The sequence below is a fragment of the Chlorocebus sabaeus genome, chromosome 1 (assembly GCF_047675955.1).
Source record: "Chlorocebus sabaeus isolate Y175 chromosome 1, mChlSab1.0.hap1, whole genome shotgun sequence".
Classification (NCBI taxonomy): domain Eukaryota; kingdom Metazoa; phylum Chordata; class Mammalia; order Primates; family Cercopithecidae; genus Chlorocebus; species Chlorocebus sabaeus.
Window position 1 is genome coordinate 15,519,155 of NC_132904.1, and position 19,439 is coordinate 15,538,593.

The following is a 19,439-nucleotide window of genomic DNA, read 5'->3' on the forward strand; positions in this document are numbered from 1 at the left end:
TGAGACCAGCTTGGGCAACAAAAATTAGCCAGGTGTGGTGGCGCATGCCTGTAATCCCAGCTACTCAGGAGGCTGAGGCAGGAGAACCACTTGAACCCATGAGGCAGAGGTTGCAGTGGGCCGAGATCATGCCACTGCACTCCAGCCTGGGCGACACAACGAGATTCTGTCTTTAAAAAAAAAAACAAAAGAACAAAAAAACGGAGAGGCTGTCTGGGCAGGGGAAAGGAGGACTACAACTGGAAGGCGCATAAGTAAAAGGCGAAGGGAAAAAGGCAAGCCATGGAGAAATGTCCCACATACCCCAACTAAGGCCTTCAGGTAGCCTGACCCATCTTTCGGTTTCTGCGTGCCTAGTGATGCCAAGACCCCTCTAGGGGTTCAGCAGAGGTCCTCAAAACCCTATCCCTCTTGGACCCACTTCTTGCACCAAAGTTTAGAAAGATTTCTCAAGTCCCAACCTCTGCTCTTGAAAACCAGGCACAAACTAGCTGCCTTCTTAAAGAAGCTCCCCAAATACTCCTCTCATTCAATTTATTTTAACATGTTCTAATTAAGCCTACTAGGCGCTGTGGGAGATAGAGAAGTAAATGGCAGAGTCGTTGCTCTCAAATTTCTTTCTGTCTTTTTTTTTTTTTTTGAGATGGAGTCTTGCTCCGTTGCCCAGGCTGGAGTGCAGTGGCGCAATCTCAGCTCACTGCAACCTCCGCCTCCCAGATTCATTCAAGAGATTCTCCTGCCTCAGCCATCTGAGTAGCTGAGAGTACAGGCGTGCATGGCCACACCTGGATAATTTTTGTGTTTTTAGCAGATATAGCGTTTCACCATGTTGGCCGGGCTGGTCTTGAACACCTGACCTTAGGTGATCCGCCTGCCTCGGCCTCCCAAAGTGCTGGGATTACAGGCATGAGCCACCGCACCCGGCCTCAATTTCCTTGTAATTGGTCCTGGAAGAATCGTTCTGTGGGTTGATTCAAGGGATTCTATTAATCTCTAAAATTAAGTCATGGGCAATGTTGTCCAAATCTTGGATGCCCAGACAGGTGTGCCCTCCAGCAGCATTATCGTCAAACACCCAGTGACCAAAAGGGAGTGGTGCAGAGAAAGGCAAGTGGATTTAGGACGGAGCTGCAGGTATGGGATGCCAGGAGCACACAGGTCCTTTTCCTTGGGGAGCAATCCTTTTGAGTTAACCCCTTTTCCTTTCTGGTACATTCCTTTTTTTCTCAAGTAGGCCTACTCTGTACCTAATAGTGATTCTCCTAATCTTTTCCCACTCACTCTCCATTCCAGGCTGAGTCTGGGAACGCTTATCCTTCTTAGCCTAGGAGTTGCCACCACTTGTGGTCCTTAAAGGCTTGAGGCTTTGGATGATACCCTCATACAACCAGCAGATGGCATCAAAACCTTCCACCCCTCAGCTCAGGACATCTCCCAGTTTAAAGAACCTACTCAGATCTCTCCAGATGGGTCTACAAAAAGATGAGTGAGCTGTCAAGACTTAAAACAGGGTTGTATCTAGGCTTTGCAACCTAAGAGCTATACAGTCTTAGCCAAACTGTGTAAACCTTTCCGACCCTCAGTTTTTTCGTCCATAAAATGGGGCTTTTACCTCCCAAGAAGTTATTAGGGTTTACAGTAACAGAGGCAGTGTCTATCACAAGCAAGGCACACAGAAGTAGCTCCATAAATGTGAGCTATTAGTATAACCACCAAGTGAGGTTTCCCAGATTCCCACCAGGGTAGCTGACTGGTGCCCAGATGGGAGAGGGAATTGCAATGCTGAGGAGGCAGCCAGCGCTGGGTAGCACTACACGGCCAATGCCCTTTTAACATTGCACTGCTAGTGACAGGTGCAGACAGTAGCACAATGTGAAAAGAGCTCTGGCCAGCAGCAGAGGCATGCCGGCCCTGCCTCCTCACTCCTTCTCCCAGTCCCCGGCCCACTCAGCTCACGGGCTCCCTCTGCCCCTGCTTTGCTTCAATACAGCTTTTTCCCGTTTTATTCCATTCTTAGTGTTAATTCTGTCTTTTCACCACCCTTCCTTTCGCCTTCTTCCTCACTGCGCCCCCCCTGCCCCCAGCACAGAGACCACCTTTTTCTTGGAGGTTTTGGGATGGGAGGTCAGGATCCACTAAAGCAGCTGCAGGGATACGTTGGGCTTGATGCTCAGTCCTCAAAGAAAATGGTTATTAGCAATCCCCAAAGTCTGGAGGTCACTCGCATAAGGCTGTGTTCATCTGGATTTGCATTTCTGCCAGCTTCCCTTCTAGAGAGGAGCTTGCTGCCCAAGACTACAGAACCTTCTACTCTTATCTAAGTTTCCATCTCCTTTTCAATTTAGATAAAGGGGAGCTCTAGGCCTCAAGGCAACACTCTCAGATGACCTTCCAGGACCAGAAAGGTGGGAGCCTGTAGTCACAGCTCCCCACACAGTTGAGAGAAGCTTCCAGGCAGGAGGTAAAAGCTGCCGGTGAAGCCCCACCCCTGCATCTCCTTTTGGAGGTCCTGAAAGCACCTCGCAGATTCAGCATTAAAATGGTGAGGGTGATTCCCTCATAGTTACTGAGAGTTAGGGATGGGGTTTCACTGGCAGTGGGATTCAAATCTGAGTTATTTCCTGTTTTATCCAGGGACCCTTGGTTGGGGAGTCTTCAAGCTCATCCTAGCACTTCCCCATCCCATCCAACCCTAAGGGGGCTTCAATCCAGGACAAACAGTCCCGGGAGGATTAACACCCAAAGCCAGAAGGCTGCCCTGGAAGGACACCTGGATATCTGGAGGCTCAGACCCCGGCAGGCTCTATTGTGGCACATTCCAGCTAGGACCACAGCCCCGGAGCCCACCTCCAGTTCTGACCTGGTGAACTTTGTGCAGCCCAAAGAAACAGAGGCTGGAGGGTGATTCCTCCAGTGCCCTGATCAACAAATGGCCTCCCAGGCAACGGTGTGGCCTCTGGGAGATGCCTTCTACACTACTCCACAGCCACCATAAGGAATACAGGACAGAATTCCAGTTGGAAGCTCTTCCTCTGGGCTTCCCCTCTAGCCTCATCCCACCCCCTCAGGAAGCAGGAGAAGTTCCCTCCCGTCCTCCCAGGCAGAGTTCGTTCCAGTAATCTGCAAACATGGGGCCCTGCCCCACAGTTTGCACAGTTTTAATGGGTGGAAACCAAGACCCCTCAAGGGTCAGTCACCGGGCCTCTCTGCTCTGGGGATGTGCAAACCAGTCCCAGCTGGGAACTGGATCACACCAACAAGGGGCAGAGGGGCAAAGATAAGGCTGCACAGCAAGCTTCAGGGAGGCCGGGGGAAGAGTCTTCCCCAAGAAGTTTCCAGGTCTCTCCTTAGGGAGTGCAGGGAGAAAGGGCCAAGAGCCCCTCAGCTCTCACACACCCAAGTCATTCCTGAGGAGCAGGCCCAGCGACTCACCAGCCAGCAGGACCCCTCCCCCACCTTGGGCCCAGGAGCCAGCCCCCAGCAACTTCCAGAAGCGAGTGTAGAGACCGAGGAGGAAATGGGGGAGGGGAGGCCCCGGCTCAAGTTCTCTCCTCTCCCCCTCCTCATTGGCCACCATCTTCCGGCCCCTGCCCCCAGAGCAGCAGGGGATGGGGCCCAGCCTGTGGAAGGGAGAGAAAGGGCAGGTGGGGGGTTAGCTGGAGCAGCAGGGGCAGGGGGCTGGCCCCAACTGTCTCCTCCCACCCCCTCCTCGCAGCCATGGCGACGGGAGGAGGAGACCAGGAGGGTCCTGAAAGCCATGTTCTGTGAATGGGATGAGAGAGGCAGCTGGGAAGTGGGGGGTGAGGGGCGCTCTCCTTCAACACCCAACTGTGCTCCCCCCCAACACACACACCTCGAGGCTGGACCACACAGGCGCGCGTACACACCACACACACACACACACACACACACACACACACATACACACAAACTCTCAGCCATACTTGCACAACTCAGCCCTCACTACACACCCAAACAACAAGAACTGGAGTCTGAGCGCACGCCCCCCAAACACACATCCATGCACCCCTCAACACCGCACAACTATCAGCTCGAAAGCCAGCCTCACACCCCCACACCGCCCCTGGCTCGCCCTACAACTTCTGGAGGTGCAGAACTCCCTGCCCTGCTCCAGCCCTTCGGCCCCCGGCTCCCTCGGAACACTCCACGCCCTCGCACACAGCCCAGGTGGAGACAGATGGCCCAGCTTGGCCGTGCCCAGCGGAGCCCCCCATGCCTTCCCCACCACGCCCCCCACTGGAAAATGACAGTGAGGCCACATCAGAAAGACACGCCTGGTACTTCCCAGTTACAGTGTTTCGAAAGGAAAAAACAGAAAAGATGCCCAGGAGTGGAAAATGAGGAGGGAAAAAGGAAGACGAGAGAAAGAGCCCAGACCGCCCCCCTCCCTTCCCCAAGAGAGAATAAAACCGAGAATCGGTGTCGTTACCCTTCGGGAAGCTCTCGATACCTACACATTGCTCTTCGTTAGGATCCTCTGCCTGCCACCTCCTTCTTCCCGGGCTCTTTCTCTGCCCTTCCCTCCCTCTTGGCTCCCCTCCCTGGCCTCGCTCCCCCTCGCTCACGCCCTCTCGCACCCCGCCAGCCCCTCTCCCGGGCCGGGCTCGGATCCCCAGCGGCCGCCCCGCCATCCGCCGGCCGGGACCGAGGTTGCGAGGCCGGTGGGTCGCGGAGCCCCTCTCCTCTGCCGATCTCGCTCTTCCCCCCTCGCCCCCTTTCTCCTTCCACACTCCCTGCCGTCCATCTTGAATACTTGGGATTCTTGAATGGAGTGAGCAGGATCCGCTCCCCCAGGCTCCCATTGGCTGTGGGTTAACCCTTTTGAAACGAGATCCTCCCTCCGATTGGCTGCCAGGCTCCCCTCTTCTCCCCCAACCCCCATCCCCTCCGCCTTCCAACAGCCCGCGAGGTCAGGGCGCTCCCGGAGCCCCCTCCCCTGGCCTCTCACCCCCACAACCCCCGCACCAGGATGCCCCTCTCCCGGCTCTTTCCGTCACGCTCCCCACAGGGCTGCAGGTGAAGGCAGATCCAGTTCCCGCCAAATGCGGCCCCAAGGTGGGGCCGGCAGAAACCGTGTTCCCAGATGCCCCTCGTGCTGGATTTGGAGACCTTGGAAGATAGAAGGGATGCAATTTGCTGCCCGTCTCCAACCCCTCCTTGACCAGAAGTACTTCTCCAACAGGGGATCCACTCAGCCTTTCAGCCTCACCCAAGGCGATGGGAGAGCTCTCCTGGACGCCCACTCCCCTTGGGCTGGCCAGGAAGAGGGCAGCTCTAGAAAGAAGATCTGGGGCTCTTCACAGGAGCTAATTCCCCGAGTGCCGCAGGGTAGGCCTGACCCGATCAGGAATGTGCAGCATCTGGAGCTCCGCTCCGTCAAAAACATCCCCTCAGACCAGCCCTGCCCCGCCTGGGCCAACGTGCTGTGCGCCCACAAGGGGCTCAGAGGTGGGGGAGCCAGAGAGGAAGGCGGCAGCAAGGACGAGGGCGATATGTCAGGCCTTGGAGTAAGGTCTGGGGTTTTAGGCCTATATCTGTCATTAAGATGTTTGGCGAGGCTGGGCGCGGTGGCTGACGCCTATAATCCAAGCACTTTGAGAGGCTGAGGTGGGAGGATTGCTTGAGCCCAGGAGTTCCAGACCTGCCTGGGCAACACACTGAGACCTCATCTGTACAAAAAATAAAAAAAATTAGCTGGGCGTCGTGGTGTGGCCTATGGTCCCAGCTACTAGGGAGGCTGAAATGGGAGGATCAATTAAGCCTAGGAGTTCCAGGTTGCAGTGAGCTATGGTCAGGCTCGGTGGCTTACGCCTGTAATCCCAGCACTTTGGGAGGCCGAAGCAGGTGGATCGCCTGAGTTCAGGAGTTCAAGACCAGCCTGGCCAACATGGTGATACCCCGTCTCTACTAAAACTACAAAAATTATCAGGGCCTGGTGGTGATTGCCTGTAATCCCAGCTACTTGGGAGGCTGAGGCAGGAAAATCGCTTGAACCCAGGAGGCGGAAGTTGCAGTGAGCTGAGACCACACCATTGCACTCCAGTCTGGGTGACAAGAGTGAAACTCCATCTCAAAAAAAAAAAAAAAAAAAAAGCTTGGCGAGGTCATGTTTCCTCTTTAGCTTCAGTTTCCTCATTTGCAAAACGTTGGTCTGGAACAGCACAGTCCTGATAGAAGTTTCTGTGAGAAGATGGAAATGTTCTATATCTGCATCATTGTCCAAAATTACATATATCCTGGTCCATTTTTAAAATAAAATGCCTCAAATAGGCTTGGGTCCACAAACCACAGGAGAACAAGATCCGCTAAGCCCCTACCTTAATAGCTGGCACCTGCTGATTGGGGCCCCTTAGCTGCCCTCACCTGAACCAAAGAGTTTAGTTTAGCTTGAAAGATAGCTAACTTTATCAGCTTGCCTGATCATACCTGGATCATTAGTCAAATAGTTGCAGGACCCCAAGATGGCTGCAATGCATTATGGGCTGCAACAAAATGCAGCAGGGCAATCCTGAAGAAAACACCTAAAGCCCCAGCCCAACAACCACTAGGCGATGCTGGGGAAGATTGTGACCCCATAGTACTCAGCCTATGAGGATCGCGGGGAGGGACTTGCGTACTAGGGGATAAATTGCTTGTTGTAACTGTCCTGGTTGTGCCTGCCTATCAGACATCCAATCTTGCAAGACTGTCGTTAAAAGTCTCACTTTCGCTGTTCCTTGTGCCTCTAGTTCCATTCTTTGGGTTTAGATGGGTGAGCATGTTTCTCTCAGTCATCAAACAATATGGTAGCCACTAGCTACATGTGACTGTTGAGCACTTAAATATGCTACAGTGACTGAGGAAGTGGCTTTTAAATTTTATTTCATTTTATTTACTTTTATACAGCCACATGAGGCTAGTGGCTACTATACTGAACGGTCTAGAAAATCTTTGTGGTATTGCTAACGAGAATAAGATTCTATGACCCCCTTTCTTTTTTCTTTTTTTGGAGACAGGGTCTTGATGTGTTGTCCAGGCTGGAGTCCATCACAGCTCACTGCAGTCTAGACCTTTCAGGCTCAAGTGATTTTCCTGCCTCAGTCTCCCAAGTAGCTGAGGCTACAGATACGTGCCACCACACCCAACTAATTTTTTTTTTTTTTTTTTTTTAAGAAAGACTTGCTATGTTGCTTAGGCTGGTGTTGAACTCCTGGGCTTAAGCAATCTTCCCATCTTGACCTCCCAAAGTGCCGGGATTACAGGTATGAGCCACCGCACCTACTGGCCCATTCTATGATTCTTTATTTTATTTTTTTGAGACAGAGTCTGGCTTTGTTGCCCAGGCTGTAGAGCAGTGGCACAATCTGCAACCTCCACCTCCTGGGTTCAAGCAATTCTCCTGCCTCAGCCTCCTGAATAGCCTGGATTACAGGTGTGCACCACCACGCCCGGCCCCCAGTAGAGATGGGCTTTCGCCATGTTAGTCAGGCTGGTCTCAAATTCCTGACCTTGTGATCCACCCACCTTGGCCTCCCAAAATGCTGGGATTACAGGCGTGAGCCACCGCGCCTGGCCATGAGACACTGCGCCTGGCTCATTCTGTGATTCTTGTCTGGGAAAAGAAAAAATCCATTCTTTTCATCCTCAGGCATGAACTCCTCCATGTCCAAATCACAAATCATGAGGGCGTCAATTCCCAGGAAATGAGGTTCAAATTCCTGTCACTTTTGTCAGGAATCCTTTCCTTATGAATGTCAACCACTTTTCTGAGAAGGGAGCTGAGATACACCCACCCCACTACACAGTGAAAGATTGTGGCTAAAAGGGAATTTGCAGGTTTGTCCAACCTTCTTGTCTTTTCAAACATAGAAACCAAGACGTTGATGGGGTGGGGACAGGGGCTTTCACTTGCCCAGGGACGGTCAGGACAGCAGGTTGATGTGTTCACTCACGAGTTAACATGCACCTGTAAAGTTAGTCCATCTCTTTGGGGCTCTTGTGGAAGCACACACATACATGTACATCATTAAGTTCATTCAAGAAACGTACTTCTCTGACCTTGGCCAAATGAGAGCCAAGATTTAAATCAGCCAGTGTGGCTGATACTAAGAGATGGTCAGCTCCATGAGAGGGCCAGATGGGTCCTCCAACTGGCATGTGGAAATCCAGAGCTCCTGGGTGTGCCAGGATTACAAGAAGATGGACAGCCCAGAGCCCACTCCCTGGTTGAGGGACCCCCTTGTGGCATTGCCACCATGAGAAAAAGGAAGCTGAGGGGTGGGAGAAGAATGCCTCTGAGTTTATCCTTGCACTGACCGAGACACAGAATTAGCTGGGATTTCTGGAAGATGAGGAGGGCAGGGTGCCCAGGATTTTGGTAGCTACAGGCTATGACTTGTGCATACAGGGCCCTAACATAACAGAGAGAGAAAACCGCTGCAGGGAGTTAATAAAGGAGATGGCTGCACTGGCCTGAGCTTATCCAGTGTTTGTCCAATCTTGCTTCTGGAGAGCCTTTGCCTGGGTAATGTGCATGAGGGGAAACACAGAACTTCCTGGGAAATGGCTGCTGTCTTCAATATTTCCTTACTACTAGGAGACATTACTAAATGACTGCTCTGGTGAGAGATTTAAGGAGTTCAGAGAAAGGAAGGATTGCTCCCAGTGGGGAATGGAATCCAAGAAGGCTTCCTGGAGGAAGCAGCATCTGAGACTTGAATAGAAAGTATTTAGACACAAGAAGGTGGGAAAATGAAGACAAGGAAATGCCAAGGAGAGAGAACAACACAAAGGCTGAGAGGTGGGGAAATGGTGGGATTGGTTGGAGATTCAGTGGGAACCTAGGGTGTCTGAAGGGGAATAGAAAGGAAAAAAAGGCAGCTGGGACAGATCATGGAGGGCTTGGACACATCTCTCCAGCCTCTACTCTGCTCCAAAGACATCATTTGCCTTGAACAAACTTTCATCTTTTTCCTCACCAAGACACACCCCTCAACTATTCATTCAGCTGCCCCAGGGCCTCCACGCTCAGCTCTCTGCCTCTTTTGCCTTGGACTACAGGCCCATCTGTGTTCCACAGACATCCTTTCCTGGACAAAATGGGTTCCAGTTGCCCAGTAGAGAATGGACTGTGATTGGTGCCTCTCAGTTCAGTCTCCTGTCTCTGGATTCCCAGTGTGTAGGTATGAGCTGCATGAGGGACCCTCCTTTTTCACTCATCACCTTCCAAACCCCCCACATGGCCCCACCCCTTCTCAAGAGAGTCAAAAATGGAGGTCAGGAACAGCTAGACATGGTCCAACCTGTTACAGGAGTGTAAAAAATGCACCCAGGAGCTACTTGGCTCCTAGCCACCCTACCCCACCTCCACATTCTTCACTCCTCTTATGGGAATTTCAGAATGCATCTGGGCTTTGCAGGAACCTCCCTTTCCCACCACCCCCACAGAAATCCAAGACTATTCTGGAGGTGCTTCCTTTGCCTTCCTCCCTAACCTCCATTGTACTATACAGATATGGGTCCCTCCATGCCTATTTGGGTAAATCGCATAGAAAAGAAGGATTGCTCCCAATGGGGAATGGAATCCAAGAAGGCTTCCTGGAGGAAGCAGCATCTGAGTCTTGAAGAATAGAAAGTATCACATAGAATACTATAAATGTGAGACAGGGAGACCATCTGCCCTAAACCTCTGCCTCTTGGAAGAACTGAATCTGAAACGCTGGAGAGAGTTGCCTCCTTGCTTAAACACCAGTGGAGGTAACTCAGTTGCTAATAACACACGACTTTTTTTTTTTTTTTTTTTTTTTTTTCAAGACAGAGTCCTGCTTTGTCACCCAGGCTGAAGTGCAGGGGTGCCATCATGGCTCACTGCAGCCTTGACCTCCTGAGATCAAGCAATACTCCTGCCTCAGCCAACTAGATGGGACTACAGGAACATGCAACCACACCTAGCTAATTTTTTTTTTTTTTTTTTTTTTTTTTTGTAGAGACAGGGTCTCCTTATGTTGCCCAGGCTGGTCTCAAACCCCTAGGCTCAAGCCATCCTCCTGCCTCAGGCTCCCAAAGTGCCGGGATTATGGATGTGAGCCACTGTGTCTGGCTAACACAGCTCCTAGTTCACTTGAGATGATGATACAGGCTTTTCCATGTGAGCCTCTTTCATTTCCCCTTCTTCCACAGTAAGGTGTCTCTTCACCTTTACCATCCTGCTTCTCTGAAACGCTCCTATGTCTGAGCACTGCCTGTATGGAAGGCTCTGGAACCATTGCTGGGAAACACTGCCGGCCCAGAAGGTGCTCACAGTTGAGAAGAGTGCAAGGCAGACACATAAAGAGGAAGTCACGGCCGACTGCGGTGGCTCACGCCTGTAATCCCAGCACTTTGGGAGGCCGAGGATCACCTGAGGTCAGGAGTTCAAGACCAGTCTGACCAACATGGTAAAATCCCATCTCTACTGAAAATACAAAAATTTTCTGGGTGTGGTGGCACGTGCCTGTAATCCCAGCTACTCTGAAGAATTGCTTGAACCCGGAAGGTGGAGGTTGCGGTGAGCCAAGATCGTGCCATTGCACTCCAGCCCGGGCAACAAGAGCAAAACTCCGTCTCAAAAAAAAAAGAAAAAGAGAAAGTCACACTGTGACAGGTGCCCAGATAGACCTAAGTACCTTCTTTCTGAGGTAAACCTCTTTCCTTGAGGTCTAGCTCTCATCCTTTACTCCATCAACTGCCCCATTTATTGCATCTCCAATCCCTTTCCATAAACCTAGGGCAAGGGTCAGCCAACTACAGCCCACAGGACTAAATCCTGCCTCTGCCTGTTTTTTGGTAAATAAAGTTTATTGGAACACAGCCATGCTCACTTGTTTACACATTGTCTATGGCTGCTTTCTACAACCACAACACTGGCAGAGTTAAGTAGTTGCGACAGAGACCATACGACCAACAAAAGCCTGGCATATTTACTGTCCAGCTCTTTACAATAGAAGTTTGCCAACTCCTAAATTTATGGGCAGCTTTGGACCTTGCCATCTCAGAAAAATGTAATGGAACTCAAGAAAGACAACTGAAATTACTCCGAGATGGGAGTGGAAGGATGCAGCCCAGACTTCTCATCTCAGCATCGCTTTTCATATGCTCAAGTCTTCCCTCAACCTGTTGTGAAGCGTCTCGAAATGCTAGTTGGCTCTCTGTATTATCTCTCCTTCATGGCTCACTCATTCCTTTTTTTTTTTTTTTTTTTTTTTTGAGACAGAGTCTTACTCTGTCACCCAGACTGGAGTGCAATGGTGCAATCTTGGCTCACTGCAACCTCTGCCTCCTGGATTCAAGTGATTTTCCTGCCTCAGCCTCCTGAGTAGCTGGGATTGCAGGTGCCCACCATCACGCCCAGCTAATTTTTGTATTTTTAGTAGACATGGGGTTTCACCATGTTGGCCAGGCTGGTCTCGAACTCCTGACCTAAAGTGGTCCTCCCACCTTTGCCTCCCAAAGTGCTGGGATTACAGGTGTGAGCCACCACACCCAGCCCATGTCTCTCTCATTCTTAAATCTGTGCAATCTGACTTCTGCCCCCCAATTTCCGCCGAAATGGTTCCCACTAGGAAGCCAATGACTTCCTTGTTACTGATCCACCATTCTCCTCTCAATTCTCATCACATGCAACCTCTCTTTAGCACTTGCCACTATTGACTATATCAGTCTTGAAATGCCCATGGTTTCTGGCAGACTGGCCTCTCCTGGATTCCCTCCTACCTCTCCAACTGTTCCTTCTCAGCTCCCTTCCTGTGAGTCTTCATTACTCCCTTGTTGCCTAAATACACAGATTCTGTGTGGATTAGTCCTTGGTCTTCTTTTCCATCTATACTCTCTCGGTGGACAAAATCATCCACATGCCTGATTTCAACAGTCACTCACATAGACCCAGATTTCTAACAGAAGGTTGCAATTGCTCAGATGTATGTCTTACCAGCCAACTAAGCTGAATTTGGGCAACATCAAACATATGTCTTCCTACACCTCTGCCTTCACCTAATCACCTTTGTCTCTTTTTCCATCTGCCCCTTAATTGTTGCCATTCCCGAGAGATCTGCCCTTGACTCTCCTCTCTTTGGGGGAAATTTCATCCATTCTTACAGTTTTAACAATCACCTATACATGAATCACTGCCAAATCTATATCTCTAGTTGTGTTGCCAGCTCCTTACATTCCCAAATAGATGTGTGAGGTGAGCAGCTGGTGCTTTTGCCTGCCCAGATATTCCATCCCCCTTCTGGTAACTACATCTTAGTTTTGCTTTGGGAAGACGGCTATTCTCTGACCTCAGTCCATATGGTTCACATGAGACTGACCTCATCTGCCCCTTCAGGGACAGTCACACAATCCAGATATATTAGTTGTCTATTGCTGCATAACAAATTAATCCAAAACGTAGTAACTTAAAACAACACACACTTACTTTCTCAGTTTCTGTGGATCAGGAATCTGGGCAGAGGTTAGCTGGGTCCCCTGATCATGGTCTCTCATGAGACTGCAATCAAAGTGTCATCCAGGGGTTGGGATCTAATCTGAAGGTTCAATGGGGATCAGATCTGCTTCCAAGCTCACTTTCATAGTTTCATAGATCTAGTTCCTCAAGAGCTGTTGGACTGTGGACCTCAGTTCTTTGTTCACTGTTGGCTGGAGGCCATGCTAGGTTCCTTGCAATGTGGGCCTTTCCAACATGAAAGCTTGCATTGTCAAAGCCAGCGAGAGAGAGAGTCTGCTAGCAAGATGAAATCACAATATTTTGTAACCTAATCACAGAAGTGACAACCTCTCCACATTGCCATATTCTACTGTTAGAAGTAAGTTACTCAAGAGGAGAGGATTACACAAAGCCATGATTACTAGGGAATAAGATCACATCACTGGGGGCTGTCTTAGAGGCTATTACCCACACTAGACTTAGCCAATTAAGTCATAATAATTGGATCAAGGATGGGTATCCAATCAGAGTCAATCACAATTAGGCCTAAGGTGTTTACTGTAATCTTTGGGAAAGTGGTATTGTCAGCTCCGTTATGCGGGTAGACAGAGCTTGAAACTGCTGATGGCCATAACTGCTGCCAAATGGGGGAAGATCTGCCTAAATGCCAACATAACAAGGCAAAGCAGAGGTAAGAGAGGGAGAGAGACAGGCGCCTGGGAACCTGACAGAGCCATGTCTACAGGTGAAGCTCTCGAGTTTTTTTGTTTGTTTCTTTGTTTTTGTTTTGAGACAGAGTTTTGCTCTTGTTGCCCAGGCTGAAGTGCAGTGGCGCGATCTCGGCTCACTGCAACCTCGGCTTCCCGATTTCAAGCGATTATCCTGCCTCAGCTTCCAGAGTAGCTGGGACTACAGGCACACACCACCACACTCAGCTAATTTTTTGTATTTTTTAGCAGAGATGGGGTTTCACCATATTGGCCAGGATGGTCTCCATCTCTTGACCTCGTGATCTGCCTGCCTCAGCCTCCCAAAGTGCTGGGATTTCAGGCGTGAGCCACTGTGCCCGGCATTTTTTTTTTTTTTTTTTTTTTTGAGACGGAGTCTCGCTCTCTTGCCCAGGCTGGAGTGCAGTGGCGTGATCTCGGCTCACTGCAAGCTCCGCCTCCTGAGTTCATGCCATTCTCCTGCCTCAGCCTCCCAAGTAGCTGGGACTACAGGCGCCCACCACCACGCCCAGCTAATTTTTTTGTATTTTCAGTAGAGACGGGGTTTCACTGTGTTAGCCAGATGATCTCAATCTTCTGACCTCATGATCCGCCTGCCTCGGCCTCCCAAAGTGCTGGGATTACAGGCCTGAGCCACCGTGCCCAGTCCTGTTGAGTTTTTTATTATGTAAGCCACAACATTTCCTCTTCTTCTTACCTTAGTCTCAATTGGCTTCTGTCACTCATAACCAAAAAAAATCCGACTGATAAAATGTCATAGAGATGTCTTGGATGCAGTTTGCTCAAACCCAGTTTCATTGTCTTACCTTCACCTTCCCCACAAACCTGCTTTTCTTCTTAGATTCTATTTCACAATTAAAAGTATAACACAGTTGTTTAGGCTGAAAACCGTCACAGGATCATCCTCATTGATAGTGCCAATAAGGAGGAGTAGCCCATGTAGCATGGGTTGCAAATTGGAGTGTCCCATGAAACATGATCTTAAATACTGATAAGTTACTCTAGGCTGTTAGAATCTTACAGAATTTCTGGCTGTGAGTCACACGATTTAGAGGATAACAGTGTATCTGACTCTCCTATCTGAACACACCATGGACTAAAAGGAAATTCTGGCAAACTGCCTGATGAGCTTGTGGATCGGAAGACACCTGAGGTTTGATTTGTGAAACAATTCTTTCTTTTTTTGTTTTTTGAGACAGAGTCTCGCTCTGTCGCCCAGGCTGGAGTGCAGTGGCACGATCTTGGCTCACTGCCAGCTCCGCCTCCCGGGTTCACACCATTCTCCTGCCTCAGCCTCCGAACAGCCGGGGACTATAGGCGCCCACCACCATGCCTCGCTAATTTTTTGTATTTTTAGTAGAGACAGGGTTTCACTATGCTAGCCAGGATGGTCTCGATCTCCTGACCTTGTGATCCCCCCACCTCAGCCTCCCAAAGTGCTGGGATTACAGGCATGAGCCACCGCACCCGGCCATGAAACTATTCTTTCTATCTCCAGGCAGATTAAAAGAATTTGTGTAGTTTCAAAGTCAATCATAATTTCTTTTACATCTTTTATCTTAGGGTTGCAATCATAATTCTAATCCTTACTTTTCTTACTCTCTGCCACCTTCACCCAAATTGCCCTAAATCCTGTGCATTCTGCCTCTTAGATGAGTCCTTTTCTCTCCATTCCCCTGCCCCTTGGGAGTTTGTGTCATCCTCTGAATAACTTTCCTTTCAACCCCCGTTCCATCAGAGTGTAAGTCTAAAACACAAACCTCAGATCATTCGTGTGTCCCAAATTATGATGGCTCCCTCGTATTTATTTATTTTAATTTATTTTATTTTTTGAGACAGTGTTTCACTCTCTTGCCCAGGCTGGAGTGTAGTGATGCAATCTCGGCTCACTGCAACTTCTGCCTCCCGGGTTCAAGAGATTCTCCTGTCTCAGCCTCCAGAGAAGCTGGGACTATAGGCGCTTGCCACCACGCCCAGGTAGGTAATTTTTGTATTTTTAGTAGAGATGGGATTTCGCCATGTTGGCCAGGTTGGTCTCCAACTCCTGACCTCAGGTGATCCGCCCGCCTCAGCCTCCTGAAGTGCTGGGATTACAGGCGTGAGCGACCACACCTGGCCTAATTTTTGTGTTTTTTTAGTAGAGACAGGGTTTCACCATGTTGGCCAGACTGGTCTCAAACTCCTGACCTCAGGTGATCTGCCCACCTTGGCCTCCCAGAGTGCTGGGATATCAGGTGTGAGCCACTGTGCCTGGCCCCTAGTATTTAGATAATGCTTCCTAAACATTATTGGATCACGGACACTTAAAAAAAAAAAAAAAAAAAAAAAAAGCTGATGACACCTACGGGTGACTCTGGAAGAATCTGTTTTTTTGTATTATGGTATTGATATGGTTTGGCTCCATGTCCCCAATGAAATCTCATGTCGAATTGTAATTCCCAGTGTTGGGGGAGGGATCTGGTGGGAGGCGATTGGATCACGGGGGTGGATTTCCCCCTTGCTGTTCTGGTGACAGTGATTGAGTTCTCACAAGATCTGACGGTTTAAACCTGCATAGCATTTCTCCCTCTCTCTCCTGCCACCATGTGAAGAAGGAGCTTGCTTCCCCTTCGACTTCCGCCATCATTGTACATTAACTGAGGCCTCACAGTCATGCTTCCTGTTAAGCCTGTGGAACTGAGAGTCAGTTAAACCTCTTTTCCTCATAAATTACCAAGTCTTATGTAGTTCTTTATGGCAGTGTGAGAACGGACTGATACAGGTACACATCTCAAAGGGATCACGAACCCTCTGGAGTTCATTCACATGCCACTCCCCTCGACACACGCTCTCATCTCCTCCAGGTCAGAACTTCTTCAAGAGGATACATTCCAAACTTCTTAGCATGGAACTCAAGGCCTTCCAAACTTATTCCGAGTTGCCTGTCTAGCTGCACCTACCAGCTGTGCTGTTATGGTTATTTTATGTCTGATTCCTCATCAGGCCAAGATACTCCCCGACAGCAGAGATTGTGCCCTTTCATTTTTCCTTTTTACATCTCCCCAGATGGAATGAAAGTTTCTCAGGAGGAGTAATCTGAACCCTTGGCCTAGCTAGAAAAATTGTTGGTTGACTGCTAGATATTACTAATTTCTAGCCAGCCAAAGGGTTTTAGGGTCACGAGCCTAGTGAATATAACTACAATGTTCTATTCTCCAAATATATTTGGGGAGAGCTTTGATTCAAACTTTTCAGTTTTAGTGGATCCCGTAAATATGGAGACTTCTCAGACCTTGTGCCATGATTTTAGTTTAGAAAATATAGGTCCTCAGTGGTGAAGTTACCACATTTGCCAGTTAATTAGTGCCAGGGATCTCCTTTTGGTAGCTGCAGCTCTTTGGACCCTGGAGAAACTGAAAGAACTAGTCTGGTTGCTGGATTCTTAGGAGAGTTTACTGATTTCATAATGTAGCCCTGACCTAATCCCAAACTCCAAGACAAGCCAGGGCAGGACTGTCTCCCACATTAGTCCAAAATGGACGTTCTAAGGAAATCTTAGGCAAGAGAAAATCACTCTTCCATGGCCGCATTTCAAAATTTTCCCCACATTTCAATTGTTTTCCCACATCCCCTACACACACTGGGACACTTCATATCACATGGAGAGAAGTGAAGGGAGACATTACCAGTCCATTAAAGTTCCAAGAACAAGAGCTCTGTCTGTCTTGTTGAACAGTTTGTCTACTGCCACAACAATGCCTAGCACAAGTAAGTACTCAATTAAAATTTGAATAAATCAATGGGAAAATGGGAGAAGTCCTGACCTCAGATGATCCATCTGCCTTGACCTCCCAAAGTGCTGGGATTACAGGTGTGAGCCACCACGCCTGGCCTCTTTAAAAAAAAAAAAAGTATATATATATATATATATATATATATATAAAACTTTAGGAGGCTGAGGCGTGTGGATCACAAGGTCAGGAGTTCGAGACCAGCCTGGCCAATATGGTGAAACCCCGTTGCTACTAAAAATACAAAAATTAGTTGGGCATGGTGGTGGGCGCCTGTAGTCCCAGCTACTCGGGAGGCTGAGGCAAGAGAATTGCTGGAACCCAGGAGGTGGAAGTTGCAGTGAGCCGAGATCATGCCACTGCACTCCAACCTGGGTGACAGAGCAAGACTCTGTCTCAAAAAAAAAAAAAAAAAAAAAAAAAAGATTTTAAATAGCTGGGTATGGTGATATGGGCCTGTGGTCCCAGCTACTCAGGAAGCTGAGGTGGGACCTGAGCTTGAGCCCAGGACCTCAAGGCTGCAGTGATCTATGATTGAGGCAGGAGAATAGGGCCTGGAGGCAGAGAACCTAAGCACTTTCTAGAACTAAATCAAATGGAAACACTTCAGCTGTGACAGGAAATATCCTCTTGTTTACATAGGGTGTGTAAAGAGTAAATGACTTTGTAACTTTCCTTCATCCTCTTCATTTATATAAGGCATACACCAAGTAACCAATGGAAACCTTGGCTCACTGCAACCTTGGCCTCCCAGGTTCTAGCGATTCTCCTGCTTCAGCCTCTTGAGTAGCTGGGATTATAGGTGTGTACCACCACACCTGGCTAATATTTGTATTTTTAGTAGGGACGGGCTTTCTCCATGTTGGCCAGGCTGGTCTTGAACACATGACTTCAGGTGATCCACTCTCCTTGGCCTCCCAAAGTTCTGGGATTACAGGCGTGAGCCACCGCACCCGGCCGGTAGATTATATATATACATTAGCGGAAAGCAAGAAGGCGTCCTAGGACAACAACAAAGTATAGATTCTCTTTAGACAGCTATTTGAGTAGATAAGGCAATTCACAGGACTGTGGCTTTGTTTAATCCTAGAGCAATTCCAGACTCCAGGTGCTTACTTACTTAAAAGGTAAGAATCATCTTCACTTCTTCTGACGAAAGCCATGGAGTCCTGATCCCAAGAATCAAAGACACGGGGCAGCAAGGAGGAGGAAAGACCATCCAAACACAGAGGTATAATTCCTCTAGTTGAACGATAACTAGTAAGGCAAAACCTTAGCTGATAATGACTATGAGAAGCTATGCTTTAGTATTCCTAGCTACACCCATCTCCGGAGGAGATGCATAAAATAAGAATAACATTAATGTTATCATTGTAAAATAAAAAAAACTTTGCTTGGCCGGGTGTGGTGGTTCACGCCTGTAATCCCAGCACTTAGGGAGACTGAGGCAGGTGGATCATCTGAGGTCAAGAGTTCAAGACCAGCCTGGCCAACATAGTGAAACCCCGTCTCTACTAAAAATACAAAAAATTAGCCAGGCATGGTGGCAGGTGCCTGTAATCCCAGCTACTTGGGAGGCTGAGGCAGGAGAATCGCTTGAACCCAGGAGGCGGAGCTGGCGATGAGCTGAGATCGTGCCAGCTCCAGCCTGGGCAACAAGTGCAAAACTTTGTCTCTAAACAAAAGAAAACAAAACTGCTCAAATATAGACACTGCACACTTTGAATCAAAAGTGTTTGCTGACCATTTATAGGCATAGGTGGGACCGGAGATGTCCTGAATCAGATTCACAAGGAGTTTCATAGTGGTTGGAGTGGAAAGCCAAATATTTGTATACTTGCTACTGATTTTACATGGCAGTGTAAGTTCAGCACTGCGTCTAAAGATGGAGGAGGTGCTATTGGCTGGGAAAAGCAGAAAACACTGTTGGAGAGTGGGAATTTGCACTGGACTTAGAAGAATGGCAGCATTTAAACGAACAGGATCTGTAGAGACCGGGCTGGTGGCTCATGCCTGTAATCCCAGCACTTTCGGAGGCCGAGGTGGGCAGATCACTTGATGTCGGGAGTTAGAGACCAACCTAGCCAATGTGGTGAAACCCCCATCTCTACTAAAAATGCAAAAATCAGTCGGGCGTGGTGGCATGTGCCTCTAATCCCAGCTACTTGGAAGGCTGAGGCAGGAGAATCACTTGAACCCAGGAGACCAGAGGTTGCAGTGAGCTAAGATCATGCCACTGCACTCCAGCCTGGGCAACAGAGCGAAACTCCGTCTCAATAATTAACTAACTAACTAACTAAATAAATAAATAAATAAATAGGATCTGGAAATGAGTTTTTGTTTTGTTTTGTTTTGCTTTAGCCAATATGTACTGAGTGCCAACTCTGTAGGTTCCGGGCTCCATGCTCAGAGCAGAGAGGATAATGACAAAAAGATATGGTCCCTACCTTCCAGGAGATTTTCAAAATTATTTCAGCA